Source organism: Lineus longissimus, chromosome 17 (genome assembly GCF_910592395.1).
Source record: "Lineus longissimus chromosome 17, tnLinLong1.2, whole genome shotgun sequence".
NCBI classification, from domain to species: domain Eukaryota; kingdom Metazoa; phylum Nemertea; class Pilidiophora; order Heteronemertea; family Lineidae; genus Lineus; species Lineus longissimus.
In genome coordinates this window covers 14,190,428-14,201,903 of record NC_088324.1, presented here as the reverse complement: position 1 = coordinate 14,201,903, position 11,476 = coordinate 14,190,428, and the positions used below count along the sequence as shown (strand labels likewise).

Below are 11,476 nucleotides of genomic sequence, written 5' to 3'. Positions count from 1 at the left end.
TGTGCAAATGCTCACATCAGTATAAGTGTCCATTATAGGTTGTGACATTGTCCCTATCATGCCACCCTAGGTGAAATTTAAAGACACCCACGCACAATAATGGTATGCAAGGAAATCTAATTAATAGATTCTTAAAATGCTGTTTTTTTAGAACAGTACTAGTTTACTTGGACACAGATGCAGAGACCAGTTATACAAAGCATTTCTTCATCTCATTTACTTAAGTTTCTTCTGCAGCTCTAATCCAAGAATACAACGCCATAAACACTAAAGCAAACAAAATGACACTTGCATAGTTTACCATTTTATTCTTCATTGAAATTTACAACAATGTAACCCACCGCAGATTCAGGAGATATGTGCGTGGTTTCCGAATATCCAACACCTAATTCTGCCCATTCCCAGATGCATACCTGATGGATGATCGTGAGATGGAAAACACAAGGTCTTATTAGTTAATTGTTAAATGTGGCTGCAGATTAGGGATGGGCGGTAATGATTATTTCAGACCGATCAGAGTGTCACAAGTTCAAAGCGAAATCACCAGACAGTTATATGGAGTTACACCAAAAGGCTGACCCCACACTTCATTTGTAAATAGGTGTTGGATATTTTTGTCACATTTAATGGACCCAGTCCAACAATCTCTGGAGGGTTCAGTGTGGCAAATCGCATAGGTTTTTAAAAGTAAAAACAAAAAAGTCACAACATAGAGCTAAGCATACAGCAACTAGAATACCAGGTGTTGGATAGTTTTGTCACATTTAATTGAGCCAATCCAACAATCTTTTGAGGGATCAATGTAGCTGATCATGATGGCTTTTTTAAACTGAAAACAAATGGGTCACTTACACTACCTCGCACTACAGTGGCAATCAAAATGACACTTGTTCCATTGTGCAATCTTTACTCCAATCTCTTCAAATCACATACTACAGAGCACAAACTACACAGTTAAAGGCCGAAATGGGCCTGCTCATGGTAAAGTAGAATCACAGAAACTATCCTTAAATGAGCCATTGAATGTGACATGTAACAAGCAACACTAATTTACAAAGGATGTGAAAGAGTTCACCGTTTGACGGAATGCCACATAACTATCAGGTAATCGCCCTCTGAACTGGTGACAATCGGACTGGCCTGAAATTCTCATTATCGTCCACTCCGCAGTAAAATCCAACTAAAATGGGGTCATTGTATACAGTGGTACTGTATTACCCCGATGAGAAGCAAGTACGTCCCCCACTCTCAACTAAGATATTTGTGCGTGCACCGGTTTGACTACGGGCTGAAGTTGACGATGTACTCCTGACGGAGCCATTGGGTTCTTCGCCCGCTCATTGACCAAGGTATGGTGACCTGGAGACAGTGACCGGGTTAGCACTAGCTGGTCGAAGGACATATTCTAAGGCGTCCATTCGCAACTTCTCATCTTTCAGGTACAGCCTATTCACGTGGGCCAAGTCTTACCCGAAAACCTCCCCTTACGTAGCGTGGGGTACCAACCCACCGCAAATCCAAGAGATGTGTGCGTGGTAACCAGATATCCTACACCACCCCCAGATCTCAGAACTGGTTGTGATGCTGCCCATTCGCAATAGGTTTAACCGCCGTCATGCCCCTTTGATTTTGCCATTCAACGCCACCATCGGGACACAGGCCTCAAATTGAGGGATGGGCGGTAATGATTATTTCAGACCGATCAGAATGTCACAAGCCCAGAGCGAAATCACCAGACAGTTATATGGAGTTACACCAAAAGGCTGACCCCTCACTTCATTTGTAAATATGTGTTGGATATTTTTGTCACATTCAATGGACCCAGTCCAACAATCTCTGGAGGGTTCAGTGCGGCAAATCGCATAGGTTTTTAAAAGTAAAAACAATGAAATGGCCAGGGCCATTGTGCTCACCTCATGTGGAGGAAAGATGGATAAAGAGCATGGTCTTGTGTCATGTAGTGTTAGGTTTGATGTAGGTCCAAGCAATTACAATTTCCCCAAAATGGCCAATTTACAGTACATTCGACCTCTGTGACCTTGAAAAGTAGGTCAAATCAAAGAAGACCCGGGTGACACATTGAATGGTTGTTAGAATTAGATGTACCTATGATATAAAATTGGTGCCAATCGGGCAAGTCATTACTAGGAATAATGGCATTTTGAAGAATTTAGGATTTGGCCCCCTCCCTGGAGGCCAAACGGCAAATCAGATCGCACCAAACTTCGGTACCTGAGATCACCTGACCAAGGGGTACATGTGTACTTAATTTGTGATCAATAGTCATTGCAGTTAAGAAACGTGCCATAGTTACGGCCCGACGGCGAATTTACGCCATTTGACCTCTGTGACCTTGACAAGAAGGTCAAATTAAAAACCTGTGTGACATATACTGTATGGTGGTTAGATGTACCCATGATATCAAATTGGTGGCAATCGGGCAAGAAGTTAAGGAATAATCACATTTTTAAGGTTTTTGGATTTTGCCCCCTGGTGGTCAAGTGGTGAATCATATTGGACCAAACTTCGGTCCCTGAGATCACCTGACTAAGGGGTAAATGTGTACCAAATTTGGTATCAATAGTCATTGCAGTTTAGAAACGTGCCATCGTTACATCCTAACGGCCAATTTACACCATTTGACCTCTGTGACCTTGAAAAGGAGGTCAAATCAAAAACCCGGAGGATATATGATGCACCTTTGCTAGAAGTACCTACCATATTTTTTTCAAAATTTCCCGACTACTATTAAGGGAGATATTGCATATTTTCACTTTTAACGTTTGGCCCCCTGGTGGCCAAACCATGAAACGAATCAGACCGAAACTTGGTCTCCCAGGTGTCATTACATAAGGGTACATGTGTACCAAGTTTCAACTCAATAGCTCTAACAGTTATGAAACGTGCCCTGCTAACGGACGACGGACGACGACGACGACGACGACGACGGACGACGGACGCCACGGTATGGGATAAGCTCACCTCTGCTAAGAGGTGAGCTAAAAAGGTCACTTACCCAGTAACTATAGAATACCAGGTGTGGATATTGGGACACCCTAATCTGAGAGCCAAGAGCCGCGATAACCGTCAGTTATAGTACAGATAGGCAGAGTACTGCTATCTCATTGCTTGAATTGGCAGATTTCAATTAAGAATTTACAAATTTGAGCAATATCATGCCTTTTTAAAACAATTTTGATTGCACTATTTGCGCAAGTCTACATGATACGGCAGGAATGACAAACAAGTGCGATTGTAAGCAGTGTATGAAGTGCAGACTCAATGTACACTGTACCCGCCCTGTTGTATTGACGGCATAACAAGAGTACAATAAAAAATCCTGGCATGGTAGACTGTTAACCATACTGCTATCCAGGAGGCGATGTCATACAATGTCATAAACGATTACATGATTAATTTATTTTTTATCAAGTAGGGTACCTGTAGGCTTAGGATTCCCAAAGTTTCATAAGCCTAAACTTTTTCTTTGGCTCGTGGCTTTCCTGTCAGCACTTAATTGGCTCTTTAACAGCGTGTTGGCTCTTGGCTCTCAGATTAGGGTATCCCGTGGATATTCCATTGTACAATCTTTACTCCAATAACCAGATTTAAAACTTTTTAGATCACAAACTTCAAAGTTTAGGTTTTAATGGGCCTGCTCATGGTAAAGTAGAATCACAGAAACTATCCTTAAATGAGCCATTGAATGTGACATGTAACAAGCAACACTAATTTACAAAGGATGTGAAAGAGTTCACCGTTTGACGGAATGCCACATAACTATCAGGTAATCGCCCTCTGAACTGGTGACAATCGGACTGGCCTGAAATTCTCATTATCGTCCACTCCTCAGTAAAATCCAACTAAAATGGGGTCATTGTATACAGTGGTACTGTATTACCCCGATGAGAAGCAAGTACGTCCCCCACTCTCAACTAAGATATTTGTGCGTGCACCGGTTTGACTACGGGCTGAAGTTGACGATGTACTCCTGACGGAGCCATTGGGTTCTTCGCCCGCTCATTGACCAAGGTATGGTGACCTGGAGACAGTGATCGGGTTAGCACTAGCTGGTCGAAGGACATATTCTAAGGCGTCCATTCGCAACTTCTCATCTTTCAGGTACAGCCTATTCACGTGGACCAAGTCTTACCCGAAAACCTCCCCTTACGTAGCGTGGGGTACCAACCCACCGCAAATCCAAGAGATGTGTGCGTGGTAACCAGATATCCTACACCACCCCCAGATCTCAGAACTGGTTGTGATGCTGCCCATTCGCAATAGGTTTAACCGCCGTCATGCCCCTTTGATTTTGCCATTCAACGCCACCATCGGGACACAGGCCTCAATGAGGGATGGGCGGTAATGATTATTTCAGACCGATCAGAATGTCACAAGCCCAGAGCGAAATCACCAGACAGTTATATGGAGTTACACCAAAAGGCTGACTCCTCACTTCATTTGTAAATAGGTGTTGGATATTTTTGTCACACTCAATGGACCCAGTCCAACAATCTCTGGAGGGTTCAGTGCGGCAAATCGCATAGGTTTTTAAAAGTAAAAACAAAAAGGTCACTACACAGTAACTATAGAATACCAGGTGTGGATATTGGGACACCCTAATCTGAGAGCCAAGAGCCGCGATAACCGTCGGTTATAGTACAGATAGGCAGAGTACTGCTATCTCATTGCTTGAATTGGCAGATTTCAATTAAGAATTTACAAATTTGAGCAATATCATGCCTTTTTAAAACAATTTTGATTGCACTATTTGCGCAAGTCTACATGATACGGCAGGAATAACAAACAAGTGCGATTGTACGCAGTGTATGAAGTGCAGACTAACTGAAAACAACTACATGTAGGTCACTATACTACCTAAGCTACAGTGGCTGCAATACCAAGACGTTGGTTCCTCCCCTGAGAAGGAAATTCACTTTCGATTTACATCTGTCTGTATCCTTGAACAGTGAAAACTAACCAACAAGTAATCTAACTACAGTCTTTTTTGCGTCCTGGATGAAATGTTTTCCCGGCTACCTTAGGAGGAAGCCCCAGTCCCGAGGATTTTAGGCATTATTTCTAAACCTTTAGGCCTTCTTCTTGATATTCTCCATGTTCACAATGTCCTGCATGTATCATCTGAGGATGTAACTGGTGAATCAAAGCTGAAATAATGATAAGGACTGAACATGAGTCAAGTAAAAAGGTGTTCAGCTCAGTTTTCTGTCAAGTGAATTCAATGATCTTCACTTGCACTCATTTAACCGTGGTGTTTCCCACGGCCACATTGAACTAGGCACGCTATAAAGCCAAGTGGTCTACTTGCAATAGATGATTGAGACTCTCTCGATCAGGGAAAGTGACTCTGATCCCAAATGGCGGGTCTTGTCAAATACGCTCTACTATTTATTTTTAAACTTTCAATTAACGAAGGTCACTAAAAGATGACAATAAAATGATTGTGGACATTGCAATATGTGACGGAATGATGTCATCAAATATTTAGGTCCTTGGCAAGGACAGGGAATGCTGTCACACCATCCTTGAATTCTACTGCTTTCTTTTTATCCCAGCAAAAAAACTGTGGAACTCTTGATAATGCACAAACCATAGATGATAGACATCTTTTCCAGTCAGAATGGAACGGGCCCTTGCAACTCTTGGTTGACGTGATCCTTCTCCATAGCCAGCTTGTTTATGAGAGATGTCACGGCGCTCTACCAGCTTTAATTACCAGTAGTTTTCACGTTGAGGTGCTGAAAATCAGACAAAAGTTCTTTTGATTTTGATGATTTCTTCTACAAAGACAGAATGTTTAGAAACAGAACCGTGAAAGGCCTCTGGCTTACTAAGAGGGGGTTGTCAATGCACAAGGTCATCGTACGGTGATTGCAGTTCACTCTGGAACCTTACCCGCCGGGAACCTGCCAGCAATACCGACTAACAACTACTTAGAATGTAAACTTTTCTATTAAAGGAACACCTTACAGGACAGCACTTGACCTGAGTGCTATGACTATAGTCCTATAATAAACTTTTTGACTCATTATTCTCATCATTCTGGACATACTTGCTTTCTTTCTGATAGGCTACTGTTTAATCTATTATACACAAATTCACATTGCACACCATTACCTTGTATTCTAAGATTTCATGGTGCAAACCTAGGTCTCCTTCACAGCAGGTGTTCCAAATGTGAGGTTCGAAGTGCATCATTGCTAAGCGATGGTTTCACAAGGCCTCTCTTGTTTTGTCCCGGTCCTCGGATCTGGAAACCATGCTGAAACAGAAATAGAACTTTCATCATAAATCAGTAAACCATTACAGTCATAAACTTTTCTCCAACTTGGACATCCTGGTCGCATTCATCCTTTCATTGAGTGGCTGTTCTCATCATAGCAAGGTTGCCTTAGCGAGGCAGCTACCTTGTAGATATGCGACAAGGCATCCTGTCACAGACTCGTCCTCAGTCTCAGTGGCCTATTGTGATGTTGTCAAAGCCTGTAAATGCAATGTGGTGTCAACTTTTGGTTGTCCTCAAATTGGCCAATCGCACATTTCCGTTCCTGAACAGGCAAGCCATCACTGTCACAAGTCCAATGACTGGCATCTGTTTCAGCAGCTCTCACTTCGCCTAAGATCCCAGGCAACGAATCATTTCAAGTTGTATATTTACAGGGGAGCTAGGAGGCACACAAGTTACCATCCCTTTTTGATTGTTTGTCAGTGGATACTTAGCTTATGCAACCAAATCATGTCGTCTTTTCCTGCAGTAATATGGTGCTGGGTATCTCTTGAACAATCTCGGAGACATCCATGCCCCTGATCTCGAAACAGGCTGAAAAAGAATTCGAAACATTGAATTGTCACAAATGTAATTTGAAGACTATCACAAAAGATTCTTTTACATCATGCTGACGCATGAGGCCTTAATGATAAATTGTTATTTTAAAACCGATGGATATTCGGATTGATTTCACAGCAACCAGCCTGGTTACTCGAAGGATTGATGTCGGCCAGGGGGCTGATGAACCCCACAGTTATCTAATTTTGATGTCAGTCAACGTAAAATACCCACTCAATACTCTAAAAGCCCCCCCCCCCCTCTTATTATAGATATGCAAACTGTGTGGGTTGCCTTATCATCAACGATCAGCTTATAGTCCACGGGGTAACAAACTCTCACATCGCCCACGCGAAAATCTTACCTCGACTCCAGTGTACCTCCTGAACGTGTGGTTGTACTTTGACAGTTGTATCCTCTCTAGCCAGAGGGCGATTCCTATGTGCGGGGTACCCATCATCTCTCTTACGTGTATGCAAGACCGTAGCCGATACACTAGTTGGGGCTTTCCGAAGGCGGTCTGATTTTCATATCACTGAAAGAAGAGAATATAAGTACATTATGTATATTATGACGTCAGGATCTCAAGATTTTGCACCTGCCGAAAGGCAGTCCACTATATCCTGAATCTCATGGTCTTACATACCTGTTAAATGTAGGTATATTCTAGATCTTGTTAAGATGAAAGAAAAAAGATTTTGGTCCAAGATAAAGGCAGTGCCCCCAAGGCAGGGCGTTGCCTATTGACGCCTACTAGTCCTAGCTGCATGATGAGTACTTCTTCAACACAACTGAGGGAAGAGCCGCCTAATTCCTACCACAAAGAGGCCTCTCTCCGCATCAGATCTCCCCGCTCCACGTGAATACCATGTAGGTTACACCGTATATATATATATACTGTAGAAGAGACGAGTACGACTCGAGTCAGAGGTAGAACGGCGAGATCTCACGGGAACTCCAATTCCAAGAGCAAAAGATTGTCACATTGCTGTCTTAGGAGTGATACCCGACCCGTTAACACAGCACTTAAGCCGACCAATTCTAACCATCTGATCATTTTAAGGTAGTGCAGCTGATAAAGGCCATGTTGTTCTGTGAACACTAATTTACAAAATGATAATTACCATATACCTGAGAAGATCTTCACTTTGCAGACAGTTGTACATATCCACTCTTTGCATCTCGGGCCACCATTCCAGCCTAAGTCCTTGTTTTTCACCATGCTCTTGCAAATAGGGAACCGGTCTTCAATCACGATCCTGCAGAAGAAGACAAATTTATTTTAAATTGCCAGGCCAAATTTGGACCTGCAGAAGATGAACATTCAGTTCAGTTACTTTTGGAGCTTACAAAGTTTAGCTCGACTAGAAACAGACCCAGATTGTGACAGGTGAGGACACAAATTCCCTCAAGGTTGTGACTCCTGAAACGTCTTACATTTATGATTGCTCAACAACCCTGTCAAGGATTGGGAGAGTTGAAGACACAAATTCCCTCAAGGTTGTGACTCCTGAAACGTCTTACATTTATGATTGCTCAACAACCCTGTCAAGGATTGGGAGAGTTGAAGACACAAATTCCCTCAAGGTTGTGACTACTGAAACGTCTTACATTTATGATTGCTCAACAACCCTATCAAGGATTGGGAGAGTTGAAGATATAAATTCCCTCAAGGTTGTGACTCCTGACATCTTACATGTTTATAACCTACACCAGACATGGGTCTTTTGAATAGAGTGTGACATCATCCACAGGACTGTCAGTGAAGCAGGGCAATGGAATCGTGGCTGCTCAAGAACCACATGGTAAAGAAGGATAACAGCCACATTGGGAAAGATGGGTCTTTCTTTCAGTCGGGAGAAGAACGAAAGAAATGAAGATGCATTGTGGCCTTATGTTCCACAATGGATAAGGAGCATGGTCTTTCCATAAATTTGGGTGAAGTTAACACTTTTCAAGTCTTAAATCTTAAATCTGAACACTGATATTTGTGGTTGTGATATTGACATTTCTGTCAGGCTATCCAGTATCTAATTATACCAGCATGGAGAAATAGTATGTGAAATACACCGGCAGAGCGCTTCAGTAAATTTGCACGAGGCTACAGTAAACAGACTAAGTTGCAGTTCAAAGTGGTTGCTCAATTTCGCCTAAGTTCAGTTCAATTTGAACAAATAGAAATGTCACTTTCGATGCAGATTATGCTGAGTTCTGGATGACATATTATTTTTGCAAAATATAGACATTTATCGTGCGAATAATCAAGATATCAAAGCAGTCGCTCCAACACAAAAGTGGCAACTTTTCTTTGACTTAATGTTCTGAAGGTCCATTCACTTGCGGAAAACACCCGCTCCTTTGGGCTCAACCTTAAATCGAAAATCCCCAACTCATCATGGTCAATAGTACCACTTGTCATGGTCTCCAAATCTAAACTCAAACCCAACTGGCTAAACTCTGCTGGCACTTAGGAAAATTCTGAAGTGTTGCATGAAAACATAAAGTTTCCTTATAAAAGCGCTTCAAAGCACAGAGCAAGTCAGGCCTAATCTCTCAGTCAGGCCCAATCTCATGAAATCTGTCCCAGAAGTTACAATCCCTTGTTTTTCCTCACTGTGGAGGCGACTGGAAGGTACCCCCTTCCACATTCGATTGTCAACACCCCGCCATTAGAATTCTGCCAGTGAGAAAAAAGCCTTTTTCAAAGGATGAATATTCAGTGGAACTATAGCAGGAATAAAGTGTCCCAAGGGGAAATAACTGAAATGTACCCCCCCCCCTTTGACTGTTAATCCCCACCCCTGTTATGCATGCACACATTTGGAAAATGTCAATAGTCACAACCAACTCTGAGCCCCTCAATCATCTTGTGTGGACACCTCAAAAGTTGTGAAATGTCAAGAATACTTCCCCTCTGAAATACATGAAATAGAAAAGTCATGTGCAAATGTTTGGAAAATGTCCATATGATGGTAAAATTTTTCTGAGAAAATGAGGTCAAAAGAAATGAATTGGTTGATGTTCAAGATGGATGATCAAGTGTCCCCATGGACAGTTTGTTTGGACTTCAAAAATTTTGGGGGAACACCTTACATTGACCAACTTTTGGTCACTACATAGTCAAATAAAAGGGTTCAGAAAGCAGCCATTTCACTGCCAGCCCCCACCCTCAGATCCGTGGCTAGATTCTTGGTGATGGAGGGGGGAGGCACTTTGAAAAACGCCTCTTCCAATTGTGTCTTCATGTACACAGCCATACACGTATGGATACACAGGTGGTTTACAGCCGAGTGCATGCAGCAACAGTGTATTCAGTTATTGCACTGGACTGGTCAATTTCAACATGATTTTCACTATTAAAACTGGTAAAAATCTCCACGAAATTCAGTTCATCAGATGCAGAAATACACATAGAACACGAATACCAGACTCCGGCACTTCGGTGAGTATCATGGAACACAGAATCGGATGTTTTTAAATGAAAAAAAATCAGCGCGCACGTGTGGCCGACCATGCAGCATGCCGACGCTGCTACAAAATTTTTGCCAGCCGCACTAAACTTCTTATTATTGCCCCGATAACGCAAGAAACGCCAAAAAATCGGAATATGGAGTAGCTACGATATCTAACCTATGAACTTACCATCTAAAAATGTCTTCATTTGCAAATTAAGAGGTTAAATCGAAGAATTTAACGGAGGAGTTTTGAAACACGACAGCCGCCGCGCCGATGAATTTCCACGAGGATCAGACGATCGTGGGATTACGTCATTATCATCAGGCCCGGAGCATTTTTTCGGAGGCAATTTAAAAAAATTCCTGTATATTATTTAGGCCCTAAAAATTACTTTGCCTGGTAATTTTTCTCTGTCACCTTTCCGAATTCAGGATATTCCAAAATGTCTTTGAGAGCATCCGTACCGTCATTACATTTCCCAGGGTTCGCTGTCGTCCCATCCTATGACGTCAGTCTTCAGGCGTTGCGACGAAGTGACGTTGCCGAGGCAGAAACAAACGCAAGTTCTCGCGCGCGAACCAAACTTGTTTCATCTTGCGCACTTCTCTTATCTTACGATAATGGGATGTAAGCATACAAAAGTAAACCCTTTTAAAGACCCGAATAAAAGCAGGAGGGCCCCTGCTCCAGTAGAGAGGAAAAAAAGAGCCAAAATTGAGCTTGAGGAGTTTGAGCGAAGCTGCATTCCAGGCCTGGTAGCTGTGCGGCTCGGTCAAGCTGTTCGAAGATTCCAAGCGTGGACCCTGACGGATTTCCTATCCGGGGACCTACCCCTTTAGTTAGTATTAGCACAACAACCTTTACAACCGTAGTCCGGGAGGAGGCGAAAACCACCTGCATTTGCAACAATATGCGACCTCAGGCCCGCGAAGCTGCCTCCAGTGAAACTTGTCAGGCCAAGTGCAGCACAGGGCACGCGCCCACCACCTCGGCCGTAAGACTTATTGCTGTATGGGATGAAGTACCCCCAAGTACCCCTTGAAGTACCCCGGCTCGTCAGATGCATAGGCCTACCGGGGACACATACACCTGATGAGATGGAGCTTGATTTAGAATTGGAGAAGATCTATCTTCCAACCGAGACAAAGCGACAAGTTCCAACTGAGCCAGAAA

At 42.8% G+C, this 11,476-nt stretch overlaps 2 long non-coding RNA genes across 2 annotated transcripts; both read right to left on the bottom strand.

Annotated features, from left to right (window-relative positions):
- Positions 1-3,043: 3,043 nt before the first annotated feature.
- On the bottom strand, positions 3,044-6,274 carry LOC135501541 (uncharacterized). Its single transcript, XR_010449607.1, has 3 exons — positions 6,139-6,274; positions 5,612-5,759; positions 3,044-5,168 (listed from the first exon to the last, which is right to left on the bottom strand). It is a non-coding gene; the product is annotated as an uncharacterized LOC135501541 (long non-coding RNA).
- Positions 6,275-6,337: 63 nt separating this feature from the next.
- LOC135501840 (uncharacterized) lies at positions 6,338-10,583 on the bottom strand. Its single transcript, XR_010449654.1, has 4 exons — positions 10,490-10,583; positions 7,979-8,106; positions 7,212-7,382; positions 6,338-6,841 (listed from the first exon to the last, which is right to left on the bottom strand). It is a non-coding gene; the product is annotated as an uncharacterized LOC135501840 (long non-coding RNA).
- Between the last annotated feature and the right edge of the window lie 893 nt (positions 10,584-11,476).